Raw genomic sequence first — 17,240 nt, 5'->3', positions numbered from 1 at the left:
CGAGATCAAAATTACCCTACAAGGTCATTTTACAAAATGATCCTACAAGATCAAAATTGCCCTACAAGATCATTTGTAGGGTAATTTTGATAATTATTCTACGAGTAAATACTTACGAAAATGTCACCGTGTTTTTTACCTTTTCATTCCTTTCTACGTTTTGTACGATAGGGTATTTCTGTTTGATCTTTTGCCAAGTAAATAGTATATCAAAGTCCAATTTTTAAGTTTATATCTTGATGACCATATGTTTTAACCGATTACATTCTATTTATCCATTTGTGTAATACACGGGTTAATTCAACTCGTGTAACACACGCATTTTTTTAAGAAATAACTTTTTATTACTTAGTATATAAATTACTTTTTATTTAACCCGTGTAATACAGTGAGTTCTAACCTAACAGTATATATTAATACAATCTCTGCAAATAGGAAAATTTCAATTGTGAAAGATAGGTAAAGTTTGGATAGAAATGAATGGATGAGAATTTATTTATATAAAATATTATATGCATGAATTATTTCATACAAATTAACCTTTAGAAATCTCCTCAAATTTTCTTAATAAGAACCTTCCATGTTCCTCTATCAATTGAGAACTTCATCGGCTGGCAATAGGTAACCTGTAGGTAACCTGCTAAGACACGATAACAGAAAAGTACACCATGTGATTTTTTACGTTTTTAAAAATAATCAAAATTTGAAAGTTAGGATCCATTATTTCTCCTTCTAGGTGCATAAAATATACATTTGTCTTATAGACATTGGATATAAAGTAGTTAAACGAGTCGTATTCATGTTTAAAATTTTTGTTGTTCGTGTTATCAGATACCTGTTAATCCTGCTAAGACACGATTTGCCAGCCATGCTTCATCCTCTCGCAAAACCACTCTCAACCTTCTTCATAAACTACACCATTTTCCATCACCTTCCTACATCTTTGAGCCTTGATTCAATTGACCATCCGTTCGTTTCTTACTCCGATTACGATTGTCATTTGGCTTGACAACATGCGATAAGTTTATGATTGTGTTATGCTCATTATCACATGTTCTGGTACTCATAATATTTGTTAAGGTTAATGTTATATTTATTTCTGATTATCTGAGATCCGCTACCCTAAGCTCTCTAGCTCCTCCCGTGATGGAGTTATCAGTTCACGACGTCCCTAGGTACAAGTGTGGTACATAGCGGCTAGAAGTCGTATGGATATATCCTAGGTATGTTTCTTGATACGCCCCATATTCTACTTAATTCGACACATAAAATAAATAGGAAAATTTTTGGAAATTTCGGCATGACCCATTCGTTTAAAACCATTAACCACCTGTTTTGTACAACCAACTTCAATGTTTAACATTCTTGACAATTCCCAAAAACGGACAAAGCTTACATTGGACACGACATGACTACAACTACTAAGTTTTTACCCAACGACAAGGTATCAACATACTACATAGACTTAAAGTACATATGACCAAAAGCTTAACCCATTTCAAAATAATTTGTGACGGAAGCGTGAGGCGGGCGTAGATCAAGTGTGCACGTTCCAAGCCGTCCATACGCCTAGGTCGAGGATTTACCTACATTCACAACAATTTTAAAAAGTTAGTCTTATTACTTATTTTGCTTACAATACCACCTATTAGCCGTATTCGATTGAATTCATTCTTATCATCATGCATTCGATTTACCCATTTAAATGGGTAAGCTTATATTCTCATAAAGAGATTCAAGCGTATCATTTTACAACCCGGTAATAACGGGTTTGTTGCTTTCAACATAAGCCTCTCGTTCTATCCGTATGACGGATTGAACTTCATGCATCACGATTTTTGCTTACGCGACCACCCGTTCTAGTCGGATGACCTCACATCCTTAGTCGACTTAGTTACATGAACCGGTCGACTAGCATAACATAGCATAATTCTTCGTTAGCATAAACAAATCCGCAAAGGATTCGCTATCGTTTACTAGCACCATAATCATTACCACATAGTATAAACATTATAACAAAAGTTGTCCAATACAATTATTAACGATTAAAAGTAAACTTTCGTATGCAACGGAACATACCTCGGTCTTGTGATCCTTCCGCTTTCTTAGAATTCGAACTTTCTTCCTTCACGCCTATAACAACACATTCAATCCTTCGTTTAGTACCCACATTCCATTCCATTATGTTCCAATTTACACATAATTATCCTATCAAGCATTTCATCGAGCACCTAGTGTGCGTTACATTAATAAAGCATAGTGTACAACATTTAAAGCATAACTCACCAATTCATCTTATGTGCCATCAATAATCTATCTAATTCTCACAATTCCTTTAATCCACCTCAATTTATCTAGCAATTCGGGTACTACAAGCTGAATTATATATCAAATCACATATATTCATAATCCCTATAATCTCCATATTCATAACAAATTTTCACAAAGTGGGTTTATAGAGGCTTTCTTTCAATTAACCAAAATCAAGCATGATTTCTACTCTAGGGAGTATCCTTAACATCTAAACAACACAAATCACATCACAATTTCATGATTGGGTCGAAACCCTACTTCTAAAATTTATCAAATCCAGAAATTCGACTTACCACTTGATTGGGTATGATTAAATGATCGAGATTTAACCACATGCAACTGATACACATTGATTTTCCTTGTTAATTTGGTGAATTTTACAAGAACAAAAGGGTAAACCCTTGTTCCCTGCTCCTGCTCGATCCCAAACACGCACAGGGTGTGTGTTTTTGTGGTTTCAACATAATTAACCCTCACTAATTATAATTTACATATTACCCCCTTATGTCTTGTTACATTTGTAACTATTAACCTTAAAACCCCCATTTTAGTACCATATTACCATTCACCCTTAATCATATTATGTTTATTATTATTTATCATGTTTTTCATTTTTGGGTTGTTACAAGTCTACCCCCCTTAAAAGAGGTTTCGTCCCCGAAACCTGGACATATAACAATTTTAAACGTGTACATACCAAACAGAAATGGATAGTGCTTCCTCATTTCATCTTCCGCTTCCCATGTGAGTTCTGACCCCTTTCGGTGTTGCCATTGTACCAACACTTGTCGGACAGCCTTGTTGCGGAGCTTCTTCACCCTGACATCTTTAATGGCCATTGGTCTTTCGACATAATTCAACCCCTCGTCTAACTCAATGTCATCGAGAGGTACTAACGCGGTTTCATCCGCAAGACACTTTCTCAATTGCGACACGTGGAAGGTATTGTGGATTCCGTCTAGAGTAGGCGGTAATTATAATCGATATGCAACCCTTCCAACACGAGCCAAGATTTTAAACGGCCCAATATACCGAGGGCCTAATTTACCCCGTTTATGAAAACGGATTATGCTTTCCATGGCGACATCTTCAATAGAACGAAATCTCCAACTTGAAATTCAATAGGGCGCCTTCTCTTGTCTGCATAAGCTTTTTGTCGATCCTGGGCTGCTTTCAAACGAGCCCTAATCAATTCAATCTTTTCATTTGTCACTGCTATTCAATCACTTGGCGCGAGCTCCCTTTGCCCCACTTCTCCCCAACATACGGGAGTTCTACATTTTCTTCCGTATAGTAATTCGTAAGGTGCCATTTGAATGCCACTGTGGTAACTATTGTTATAAGAAAATTCCACTAGTGGTAAATGGTCATCCCAACTTCCCCCAAAATCTAAAGCACACGCCCTCAGCATATCAATAAGTGTTTGAATGGTTCTTTCTGACTGGCCGTCGGTTTGAGGGTGGTAGGCGGTACTTATGTGTAATTTCGTCCCCACACTCTCGTGAAATCTTTGCCAGTAACGAGAGGTAAATCTAGTGTCCCGATCCGAGACAATTGACACGGGCACCCCGTGTCGAGACACAATCTCGTTCATATAAATTTCCGCCATTTTCTCGGAAGAATAAGCTTCTTTAATGGGTAGAAAGTGGGCGCTCTTCGTAAGTCGATCTACGATTACCCATATTGTATCATGCCCCTTTTTCGTTCTTGGAAGCTTGGTTACTAAATCCATCGTTAGTTCCTCCCCGTAGGGCTTTTGATGTTCCGCTTTCACTTGAGAGCACGTTAAGCATTTCGCGACATACTTCACGATATCGCGTTTCATGCCCGGCCACCAATAATTGGCCTTCAAATCTCGATACATCTTTGTAGCCCCGGGGTGGACCGAATATCGTGATTTATGGGCTTCTTCAAGTAACGCGGTCTTGACTTCACAGAAACGCGGTATCCAAACTCGGCCGAACCTCATCTTAAGTCCGGTCGAGCTTTCTTCCAGCTTATCGGCCACACCTTTTAACCTTTCTTTCTTTGAGTCTTCTGCTTAAAGCGACTTCCTTTGGGAATCCCGTATCATCTCAAGTAATTGTGGAGTAACTATCATTTTCATGGACTTCACACGAATCGGAGGTGGAGTCCCTTTTCGGCTTAGTGCATCCGCCACCACATTCGCTTTTCCCGGGTGATAAAGGATGTCACAATCATAGTCTTTAATCAGTTCTAACCATCTACGCTGCCTCATATTCAAGTCTTTCTGTTCAAAGAAGTACTTGAGGCTCTTATGATCCGAGTAAATTGTGCATTTCGTACCGTATAGGTAGTGTCTCCAAATTTTTAAGGCGAACACTACCGCTGCTAATTCCAGATCATGTGTTGGGTAGTTTACCTCGTGAGGCTTTAATTGCCGCAAAGCATACGCAATGACCTTTCCCCTTTGCATCAAAACACAACCTAACCCCTGCTGCGAAGCATCTGAATAAACTACCAGATCTTCAGTCCCATCTGGCAACGTCAGGACCGGAGGACTCGACAATTTCTCCTTCAGTATACGAAAGGCCTCTTCCTGTTCCTTACCCCATACAAACTTTTCTTTCCTTCTCGTTAATCTGGTTAAGGGTAGAGCTATCTTCGAGAAATCCTGTATGAACCGTCTGTAGTATCCCGCGAGGCCTAGAAAACTTCTTATCTCAGTCGGACTCTTCGGGGGGACCCATTTCATTACGGCATCAATCTTTGACGGATCCACTAAAACACCTTCCGCATTGATCACGTGGCCTAGAAACTGCACCTCCCTGAGCCAGAAGGCGCACTTTGGAAATTTTGCGTAGAGTTTCTCCTTGCGGAGAATTTCGAGTACTTCACGCAAATGCTTTGCATGCTCAGCTTTGCTTCGCGAATAGACTAAGATATCATCTATGAACACGATTACCGATTTGTCTAACATGGGTCGGCACACCCGGTTCATAAGATCCATAAACGCAGCCGGCGCGTTCGTCAATCCAAACGACATGACTAGAAATTCATAGTGCCCATAACGGGTTCTAAATGCAGTCTTTGGAATATCTTCTTCCCGTACTCTAACTTGATGGTACCCCGAACGCAGGTCTATCTTGGAGAACCAACTCGCCCCTTGTAATTGATCAAAAAGGTCGTCAATTCTAGGTAAAGGGTAGCGGTTCTTTTTGGTCAGCTTATTTAGCTCTCTATAGTCGATACACATGCGCATCGACCCGTCTTTCTTCTTAACAAATAAGACAGGTGCTCCCCAAGGCGACACACTCGGGCGTATGAAACCCTTATCTAGAAGATCTTGTAGTTGTGTCATTAATTCGCGCATCTCGGTGGGAGCAAGTCTATAGGGGGCCTTTGCAACGGGTTTCGCACCCGGATTTACTTCGATGCGAAACTATTTTCTCTCTCGTGTGGGAGTCCCGGCAATTCATCCGGAAATTCATTCACGATCTCAACGTCTTCAAGCTTCGGGAGGGTTTGTCGGGCATCTACTACATAAGCTAGGTATGCTCTACTCCCGTTAAGTACGTATTTGAAAGCTTGGACCAAGGTGCACAACTTGGTTTCTACATTTCTCTCTCCTTGAATACTCAGTTGTCTTCCACTTGGAGCTTGGATGAGCATTACCTTATTTTCACAATCAATCTCCACATGGTGTCGCGCCAACCAATCCATCCCCACAATCATTTTAAATTCCCCCAAAACCATAGGTATGAGTTCGATGTCAAATTCCTCATCTTCTATAGTGAATTTGCAGTTTCTACACACCTCGTGTAACATATAGATCTTACTATCGGCTATTTCTACTTCTAGAGGCATTGGCATTCGTTCGATCTTAAAGGACGGATGTTGTATAATTTCATTCGAAATAAATGACATAGTAGCTCCAGTATTGAACATAACATAAACCGGTATGGAGTTTAGTAAAAAGATACCTGAAATCACATTCGGGTGAGACTTGGCTTCTTCGGATGTAATTTGGAACATTCTCCCTTTGGCCCTAGAACCTTCTTGCTTCTTGTAACACCACGTAAAATCACGTCCAATGACACGTGTAATAAACCCTGATGAAGTCAAACAGCGAAGTTTAGGAACTACTTTTTCGAAAAATCGAAAAATTTGATTTTTAAAGGACTGGAAGTGTTAGCATACCTAAAATAAGTTTCTAAATAACCTCTCACGATGGTGATGTTCACAAATGTGCCGCTTGATGATAAAGTGTAGCCGTTTGCGTAATTAATTGAAAGTTTGCGCAATGAAGGGTTAAAAGCGTCAACATGTTAATTCTTACCTCTGAGTGACCTTTTAACAAACCGGGAGCTTCATGATATTTAATTATACTCTCGGGAATGCCAAGTAATGGCCAACTAAGGTTTTTATGCCTATAAGTAAAGTTACGCGCAACTTTGCAAGTTAGAGGGGCTAAAAGTGTCAATATGTTTAATTATACCTCTGAATGACCTTTTGGCGGACCCGAAACATCGTGATGTTTGATAATACTTTCAAGAATGCCTAATATGGATTAGATGAGGCTTCAATGCTAATAAATGATGAAATGCGCAAGTTTGCGCAATAGAGGGGCCTAAAGCGTCAACTTTTGAATCTACGCCATTCGGTGACCATTTAAGCAAACGGGAGCGTAGTAATATTTAAATATATGCTTGGGAATGATTATTATGGGCCATGGAAGGCTTAGATATCATTAAACGGCATTTCGCGCTACTTTGCGCAATTAAGGGACAAATTGCGTCAAACTGCAAAAGGAGGTCGAATCGTATGGTAACGGACCTTCCGGAATATGTCCATAAGTTAAACATACCCTATTTATCCTTTATATAACTTAGATATAGGTTTAGAGGTGTTTGGTACGCAAAAATAAACTTTTATGTCATGCAGGGACTAAAAGTGTCAAAAAGTGCACAAGTTTGCACTTTTGCGCATATCTCGCATTCTGAATATCCCCGAACACCCAAAAATTTATGTAAGCACTAAAATATTTTATTTTTAGTGATCTCCATGATAAAATTCCATTCGTCGCGTCGTTTGGATCGTTTTTCGCGTCCGTTCGTGTTTCGTCGTAATTAGACGCACAACGTGACCGTACGACCAAACGAACCGACATCCGACATATTCTTGAGCATGTTTCATGTCCCTCATGTTTAGGCATCATTGTAGAGGCTTAAAAATGGTTTAACGGGCCTCAAACGCATCAGAAAGGGGCTAGAAGCATGTAGGGACCAAAACTGCCATTTCAGAAACTTAATTTCCAGCTGTTACCAGCTGTTACCAGCTGTTCCAGCTGTTTCCAGGTGTTTCAAGTGGGTTTTTATCAACCTAGGGGCTGTTTTGGGGCGCCCATTGTTTACCAAAACCGTGGGTAAAGGTGTACGGTCCAGATTTGATCACGTTTACCAAGAAACGATCCTAACGGTCCTTGCTTTCCTATATAAACCCACTTAATTCTTGCTCTCATTTCACCCATGATCTGAATTGTTCTAAGTTGGGGCCTTAGTGCTTCATACCTGAACATCCAAGGTCATTTCCATCCTTGCTTGGACCCTTTGTGAGTATCCTTTCGTTCTTAGTTTTATTGTTTAGCGGTTATAGCCGAAAAGTCAAGCGTTTCGATAAACGCTTTGACTATTAAACGGCTAAGCCATGGTTCGCAACGAACATGGCTTCATGACCGTAATTAGGTGGGTGTTAAACCCTCAAAAGGGCACCTCCTAATTACCACGTTTACTTAGTTTAATTGTCGGGTCAAATGAAAGTCAAACGGGTTAGTTTTAAATAGAATGCATAACTATTAAATTAAAAGTCATAAAATCAGTTTTGCCACATTAATAATTTGGTAAATATTAGTTGAACATGTCTAAGCATGATTCAACCCGACAATTCTAAGTATAGGCCCGGTTCGGAGCCGAAAGTCGCGAAAGTTGACTTTTGCTTTGACTTTCAGTTCTGACCCGAATTAGACTTATTTAGATATGCCTTAGGATTCCTTTAGGATCATGTTATAGGTTAGTGTAACCCTCTGAGGTTATACAACCTGAATCCTTTGTTATCCTATTCATTTGCAAGTTTCCGTTATATGCCGAATTGTTGACCGTTATGCCCTTTTGACCTTAAAACAATATTTTTGAAATTGTGAGAGGATAGAAACCTTCACTACTGAATTATAAAGTTGTCCATAAAATTTGACATCAGTTTGAGGTCTAGATTAGGAGTTATGCTCAATAGCGTAATTAGAATCTTCTTTAGTAATTAAATAGCGTAAAATTGCATATAGCCTATCTAAATCCAAATTTTTACACAAAAATTTGTACCTACTGTATTAAAATAATATTTCGGTATTTTTGGAAATTTTTATTTAATTTTAGGCTGAGCATAACTTAGTGTTCTAAGCTTAATTCGGCTAATGCCGGTTTTGCCCTTTTGGGCTATAAAATGAGTTTTATAAATCCGATTGACCCCAAACCTTTTTATACTGATCTAATATGTTAAATAAATTATTTTGAGCCTTCTGGAATTTTAAAAATATCAGCTTTCTATATAAAACCCGGAAATGGCTCCAAATCGCTTTTTTAAGCGTTTTTAACGCATAAGTATGTGCTAGAACCTATTTAAGCATATGAGGTTGAAACCTACTGATGTATTCAGTAAAATTTTATATTTTAAACAGTAGGAGAATATCTTAAGATCAGAATTCCAGTTTTGACCTTTTAAGCATATGTGATATTACCAAAACGCCCCTGCGGTGTCTAGAATGATTAAGATTGATAAATTTTCACATGGGTTTAATACCCTACTGTTATAACTTAGTATATTTACTGATTTAATCAGACCTGTAACTCAGGTTATTATTTAAACCCTCTTACACCATTTAAAATGACCAAAATGCCCTTATGAGGCATAAATTGGGTTTAAAACCATTTGGGGCATAATGGAAGGTATCATTCTGATATCACAACATGTTTAAGGCATATTAACTTAGGAAACTTGTATATGACTCTTATGGTTACTCGTTACGCACTTTATGCGTTCGAATCGGCGTAGGTAACTAGTTTACCCATTTTAGCCGAAACGGGTCAAACCATATCATTTCAGTCTCAAAATCCAGAATGTGATTAAGTTACCCATATTAAACAAGTATGCAAGCTTGTTGGGTCAAAACCACATTCTAAAACGGTCTTCGCCTTATCGTGCGTTTAAACTGTAATCTTCATTTAAGAACTAACCGGTCTAGGCTTAGTCCAAATTAAAGACCCGTTAGAAATCTAATAGATTATTAAAAACCTTCGTTCCAGATTTAGGAGCCCAGTAAAAGCTATCTGTACTTGCTTGGTGGTATACGGCTGGGATTAAATTTATATTTAGCTCAGGTAAATACGTTTAACTTATTTTCCCTATACGGGCTTGGGGTACGGTATATAAAATACCGCTTGGTCGGGGAATTGACCTTAACCGGTCTTGGTTATGTGCAGTCAAATTAACCCGTTTGAAAAGTTGTTTTGTTTGTTTAACGCCTTTGGGGGCTTAATGACCATGTCCCGGATATCCTTGGCATCATTCAAAGAATGGCCACGACCTTAGCACTCGGGTGTAGGCGTACACCCGTAGTGCTGTACAACATGTATAATCGTCGGTACGAGAGAAGTCTCGCGACGGAATTATATTAAGTGGTGTGTCTATTAATCTTTAACCCGGCACGACCCGGGCTACCGAACGCAGAACGAACATGTAATTCTTTTACAAGTTTATTAAGCAAATAATTATCCCAAGTTATAAAATGTTTTGTGCCACGGGCATTCAAATCAAATTTTTAAAAAAACCCTTTTCAAATGAGTCAGTTAAATTGTATTTACCAGTGAAAACTGACGTATTTTCCCAAAAAGACTAAGTGCAGGTACTACGCGTAATAGGCTGGTTTCTCCTAGCATCATATAGAAGTCTCGCAAGCTTAGATTCCTGAAGTCTGTTGAACAATGTTTTATTTTATTTGCGATCCGCCTGTGGATCTTTTACTTTCCGTATTGTAATACTTGGATATTACTTCATACCGGATTGTAATATATTTTTGCTTCCGCTGTGCATTTAAATTGTGTGGTTTGACTATGATGATATCAACTACGTCACGTACTCCCCACCGGTAATACGTGGAAATATCGGGGTGTGACACTTCTTATCTTCTTTTCTCGACTCTTGCTGAAGTTTTGGGCATTCAGATTTGATATGCCCCTTTTCGAAACAATTGAAGCAAGTCTTCGGGCTAGTTGGACATTGATAAGACGAATGCCCTTCTTTACCACATTTATAGCATCCCTTTTTGCCTAACAAGCATTCCCCCGTATGTAGTTTTCCACAAGTCTTGCAAGGCGTGATACCACTTTTCGACTTATCCTTTCTTCCTTGCTCTTGATACTTCCCCTTTTTAGTCGGAGTCGAACTTCCACTCTTTTCATTTGGTCTCTTTTCACCACGTTCTTCTTGCCTCTTGATTTCTATTTCTCTATCCCGCGCCAGATTAATAAGCTCATCAAGGGTTTCACATTTCAAGGGAGTGATGAATTCCCTGAATTCTGCCTTCAGTATGCCGTAAAAGCAATTGATCTTCATTCTTTCGGTTTGCACAAACTCCGTACAAAACTTCATCTTATCTAAGAAAATACTAGATATCTCATTTATCGTCTCGTTTTTCTGTCGGATGCGTAAGAAATCTTCTTGAATTTTATCAATGGCTGACTGAGGGCAATGGTACTTCATGAAGGGTTCCTTAAATTCTTGCCAAGTCATTGTCTGAAGTTTGTCCTCACCTATCTCCTTGCTATAAGCATCCCACCAATCTTTCGCTTGAAAGGTGAGTTGCCCCGTAGCGAACATCACTTGATCCTCCTTATCACACCGACTTCGTTTAAACACCGCTTCCATGCTTAAGATCCATCTTTGGCACATTATTGGATTGATTTTACCATCGTACGTGGTAGGCTTACATGCCATGAAATCTTTATAGGTGCATCGTTGTTCTTTACCTTTACCCTTAGACCCTTCAATTAATTCTTTCAACTCTTCGATTTTACTTGTCATCATGGCATCCACAACTCCCAACACCCGACTCTCTACTTCTTGAGCTAATCGTGGAAGATTAGCTTAACCTCTTCCGCTACCTCCGCGACCCTTTTGTTAAACACTTCTTGACGAGCCGTGTCATCATCTTCGTTAGCGTTTCTTGCATCAGCCATCTATAAAATAGCATTTACATTCATCATTACAACAAGCTTTTCAGTACATGGTAATTCATTAGTCCGACTTTACTATATTAGCGTTCTTATATTCTAGTCTTTATCATTCGTTCGTGTCTTTTGGCACCTTACTTTCATCTTTTACAATTTTTCCTTCCTTTGTAACCACTACGTGTGGTCTTACATATCTTATTAGGCCTTATATGGCCCTCACATGAGCGTTTAATAGGTCTTTGGACAATTCGGAGACTCAAAATACGAAGAACGAAACAAAACAAAATCTGAGATTTGTGCGTGGCGTTGGCGATGGCCAGAAGGTCCGACGGCGACGGCTACTGTAAATGTCCGTCGGCTGAAAAAGCCCGTAGGCAGCGAGTTAGGCCGTCGGCCATTTGGGGGCGTCGGCGACGGCTTGTCGAAATGCTGAAACGCTGCTGCTTTTAATTTTTAAGCATTTTACTCTTTTTCGGGTCCATTTCCAGCCGTATGGTTTCTGGAATTCATCGTTTCGCCTTCTCTTACCACTTAACACAATTACTTATCATCAATATTTACATCATAAACTTACTATGCATACTTGCGGTTACCGAAACTTAAATTTTTACCTCGTTGGCGATCTTGGAACGAGCACACTTCCGAGCGAGCCATTGGTTTGAGTTCAAGCGTTGTTACTCTAGCTCGAATCCCTCAAACCTAGGCTCTGATACCAACTTGATACGCCCCATATTCTACTTAATTCGACACATAAAATAAATAGGAAAATTTTTGGAAATTTCGGCATGACCCATTCGTTTAAAACCATTAACAACCTGTTTTGTACAACCAACTTCAATGTTTAACATTCTTGACAATTCCCAAAAACGGACAAAGCTTACATTGGACATGACATGACTACAACTACTAAGTTTTTACCCAACGACAAGGTATCAGCATACTACATAGACTTAAAGTACATATGACCAAAAGCTTAACCCATTTCAAAATAATTTGTGACGGAAGCGTGAGGCGGGCGTAGATCAAGTGTGCACGTTCCAAGCCGTCCATACGCCTAGGTCGAGGATTTACCTACATTCACAACAATTTTAAAAAGTTAGTCTTATTACTTATTTGCTTACAATACCACCTATTAGCCGCATTCGATTGAATTCATTCTTATCATCATGCATTCGATTTACCCATTTAAATGGGTAAGCTTATATTCTCATAAAGAGATTCAAGCGTATCATTTTACAACCCGGTAATAACGGGTTGGTTGCTTTCAACATAAGCCTCTCGTTCTATCCGTATGACGGATTGAACTTCATGCATCACGATTTTTGCTTACGCGACCACCCGTTCTAGTCGGATGACCTCACATCCTTAGTCGACTTAGTTACATGAACCGGTCGACTAGCATAACATAGCATAATTCTTCGTTAGCATAAACAAATCCGCAAAGGATTCGCTATTCGTTTACTAGCACCATAATCATTACCACATAGTATAAACATTATAACAAAAGTTGTCCAATACAATTATGAACGATTAAAAGTAAACTTTCGTATGCAACGGAACATACCTCGGTCTTGTGATCCTTCCGCTTTCTTAGAATTCGAACTTTCTTCCTTCACGTCTATAACAACACATTCAATCCTTCGTTTAGTACCCACATTCCATTCCATTATGTTCCAATTTACACATAATTATCCTATCAAGCATTTCATCGAGCACCTAGTGTGCGTTACATTAATAAAGCATAGTGTACAACATTTAAAGCATAACTCACCAATTCATCTTATGTGCCATCAATAATCTATCTAATTCTCACAATTCCTTTAATCCACCTCAATTTATCTAGCAATTCGGGTACTACAAGCTGAATTATATATCAAATCATATATATTCATAATCCCTATAATCTCCATATTCATAACAAATTTTCACAAAGTGGGTTTATAGAGGCTTTCTTTCAATTAACCAAAATCAAGCATGATTTCTACTCTAGGGAGTATCCTTAACATCTAAACAACACAAATCACATCACAATTTCATGATTGAGTCGAAACCCTACTTCTAAAATTTATCAAATCCAGAAATTCGACTTACCACTTGATTGGGTATGATTAAATGATCGAGATTTAACCACATGCAACTGATACACATCGATTTTCCTTGTTAATTTGGTGAATTTTACGAGAACAAAAGGGTAAACCCTTGTTCCCTGCTCCTGCTCGATCCCAAACACGCACAGGGTGTGTGTTTTTGTGGTTTCAACATAATTAACCCTCACTAATTATAATTTACATATTACCCCCTTATGTCTTGTTACATTTGTAACTATTAACCTTAAAACCCCCTTTTTAGTACCATATTACCATTCACCCTTAATCATATTATGTAAATTTTAGTTGTGTTGATTGACAGTAGCACGAGTGAGAGGGGCCACTTTGACTCACGCTTAGAGCATCTACAATAAGGAGCACAAAAAACATCTAAAAACATACCTAGTCACCTGTCACATCAAAAAAACACTCATTCTTAAAAAAACACTCAAAACTCAGCCAATAAGGAATCTTAAAAACATCTAAAAACAATGCCACATCACAACATCTTTTACATTTACTTTTTTTAATTATCAGTCTTATAATTTTAATTAACTATATTAAAATTTAAAAATATAAAACTAAAAATATAAAACTTTACTATCATAACATTATAATTTAAAGACATCTGATCTATTTGAGTAAATTACAATTTTGGTCCCTGTGGTTATATCACTTTTATCCTTTTAGCCCAAAAAGTAATCTTTTAACATCTGAACCCCAAACGTCTTTTTTCTAACCATTTTGGCCCCTAACAGTAACCTCATCCATTTACTTTTATGGGCCAAGAGCGTTAGAAAAAAAAAGACGTTGGGGGCCAAAAGGGTTAGAAAAAAAGACGTTGGAGGCTCAGATGTTAAAAGATTTCTTTTTGAGCTAAAAGGGTAAAAGTGATATAACCACAGGGGCCAAAATCGTAATTTCCTCGATCTATTTTATAGCAATTTATGATAAAGATTTTTTTTAATTAGTTCGTATGTAGTGGGACGCCATGGACAAGACTTTGTGGGTGATAGCGCCCGCCACACCATTACAGGCGGCGCTATGGGGTAAAATTTTGAGCCCAGCGTTATGCCTATAGCAGCGTGAGAGGAGAATTTTTTTTAAAAAATGACCATTCAACAGTCAGAAAGTTTAAAAAAAAAATTAATTCATTTTCCAATCTCTAAATACTCCCCATATCTCCCATTTTTTTTAAAATTCATCACACTCTCGTTCCATCTTCTCTACATTTTTTTTATAAAAATCTAGAAATTACTCTCACTTTCTTCTAAATAAAATGGGTTCCCCATCGGAAGATTCGTTCACCGATATTTACCGAAGATTTTTTTCACCCGAAGAAATCGCGGAGGAGGAAGAAGCGGTTACGAGTGCATGTACTATCGCGATACAAGCAACGGAACACGTTCGGCCTTCTCCTCCACGCCCCATTTTGAGGCGCACCTATATCTTGCGAGATCGTGAAGCGGCAAACGAGCATTTGATGAAAGACTATTTTGATCCCACACCGGTTCACGGACCCAATGTTTTTAGATGGCAGTTTCGGATGAGTCAAAGGTTATTTTTGCACATTAATAATGATTTGGAAGCTAAGTATGATTTTTTAAGCAAAGATTTGACGCACGAGGATATTTAGGGTTCACATCAATTCAAAAGGTCACTTCCGCTTTACGCATACTAGCCTACGGAAACACGTACGACATCAACGACGAGTACTTGAAGATGGGGGAGAAAACAACACGAGATAGCGTGGAACAATTTTTCTATGGTATTTTTTTACTCACTTTTATATATTTATTTTTATTTTTAAGTACATCACTAGTAAAACTTTTATATATTTAATTATATTTTAGGTATATGCCAGTTATATGGCAAACGTTATTTGAGAAATCTCACTTGGAACGACCTTCAACAAATATACAAGGTGCATCTAGAAAAGCATGGAATACCCGGCATGATTGGTAGCTTGGATGGTCGTCAATGGCGTTGGTATAATTGTCCAACCGCATGGCGAGGTCAACATACACGGGGTGACCAGAAAGGGCCAACTTTGGTTTTACAAGCGGTTGCGTCATACGACCTTTGGGTTTGGTCGGCTTTCTTTGGTGTAGCCGGATGTATGAGCGACATTAATACGTTCGAGTGTTCACCATTGTTATAGAGCTACATTTGTAGAACGATACCAAAGGCCGGTTTTCATGCAAACGGGAACGACTACGAGCATGGTTAATATCTGGGCGATGGTATATACCCGGAGTATTCGAATATTGTTAAAACGTTTTCTGAAACGTTCGATGAGAAAAGACAATATTTAAAAAAAAACTACAAGAGTCTTCGCGAAAGGAAATTGAGAGGTGTTTTGGGGTTCTACAACGACGATGACATTTTATCAGAAATCCTTGTCGTATGTGGCATAAGGATAGAATACGAATGACCATGTATGATTGCATCATTATGTATAATATGATCATAGAGGATGATGGAAAAGCGATATGCCAAAACTATATTCCGGAAATTTGTAGTTGAAGGAACCCAAGCAATAATGGAAGAGAGACTCGTAAATGCTCAACTATTGCGATCTAAGGATATACATAACGCGTTAAAGGCGTATTTGGTCGAGCATGCTTGGGCGATTCGCCCAATTTGACACGATGGTGACGACGAACAAGATTCCGAGGAAGAAGAAGTTGAGGATTCGAAACGGGGAACTTTGAAAACATAGGTTTAGATGCTGGAGAAAACGAAGAGGAAGAATGAGGGAACAACGATGAAGACGAAGAATAAATGTATTGTTTTTTTAGTGTAATGTTTTTTTAATTTTATGTTAATGTTTTTTTATTTTATTGTAATGTTTTTATTTAATGGAATGATTTTTAATTTTAAAAAGTTAGAAATTAATTAAAAAAAATTGAAAAGCCCCTGTGTGACGTGGCACGACACGTGTCGCATAACGTTCACAAAGGGGCTTCATGACTATACATGGCCTTATTACCCAACCCCCCACCCGGCCCCACTACCTGCACACTACCCAGCTTCTCTCATTTTTTTCTAATTCTTGCACAAATACATGGATAAAAAAATGGATCCTACAAACATTAACCGTAATAAAAAAAATAAAAAACAGGTCCCAGGGGCATGGAAAAATGTGAAAAAAAAGGCTATTGGCCATGCTCTTAGAGGGCAACACCAGTGACACTAGTTGGAGGCCCAGTACAATTCTTTTTGTATTTTGTATTCGTACAGATATTATATTAGATCTTCATTTTAATTTCCCTTTCAAAAAGTTTATTATTTTAGTTTGTATCAAAATAACTAGGGTGAGCAAATTAACCGAGATATAAGATATTAGAATTTTAACCGACAATGGATGTAATATATGGTTATGGCTTTGAGGCATTTGTTAACCGATTTGTTATGGTTTTGAAATTGAAGCTTTGGCTAATCATCATGACCGAAAGCCGATCTATTCCCAGATTTTGTTGGGTAAACTGGTCTACATAAATTTAAAAAATAATCTTCAATAATAATTTATATTTTTGATAGAAGCAAAAAAGAAAAAAAAAATGATAAAAGGATATAAACTTTGTTTTATACTACA

The 17,240-nt window shown here is 38.2% G+C and overlaps 1 long non-coding RNA gene across 1 annotated transcript; it reads right to left on the bottom strand.

Annotated features, from left to right (window-relative positions):
* Positions 1 to 1,332: 1,332 nt before the first annotated feature.
* LOC110887183 lies at positions 1,333 to 2,721 on the bottom strand. The gene is made up of 3 exons (XR_002563118.2): positions 2,607 to 2,721; positions 2,080 to 2,133; positions 1,333 to 1,586 (listed from the first exon to the last, which is right to left on the bottom strand). It is a non-coding gene; the product is annotated as an uncharacterized LOC110887183 (long non-coding RNA).
* Between the last annotated feature and the right edge of the window lie 14,519 nt (positions 2,722 to 17,240).

Source organism: Helianthus annuus, chromosome 11, assembly GCF_002127325.2.
Source record: "Helianthus annuus cultivar XRQ/B chromosome 11, HanXRQr2.0-SUNRISE, whole genome shotgun sequence".
Taxonomy (NCBI): Eukaryota; Viridiplantae; Streptophyta; class Magnoliopsida; order Asterales; family Asteraceae; genus Helianthus; species Helianthus annuus.
The sequence above is the reverse complement of the archived record's forward strand: the minus strand, read 5'-3'. Positions and strand labels throughout refer to the sequence as shown.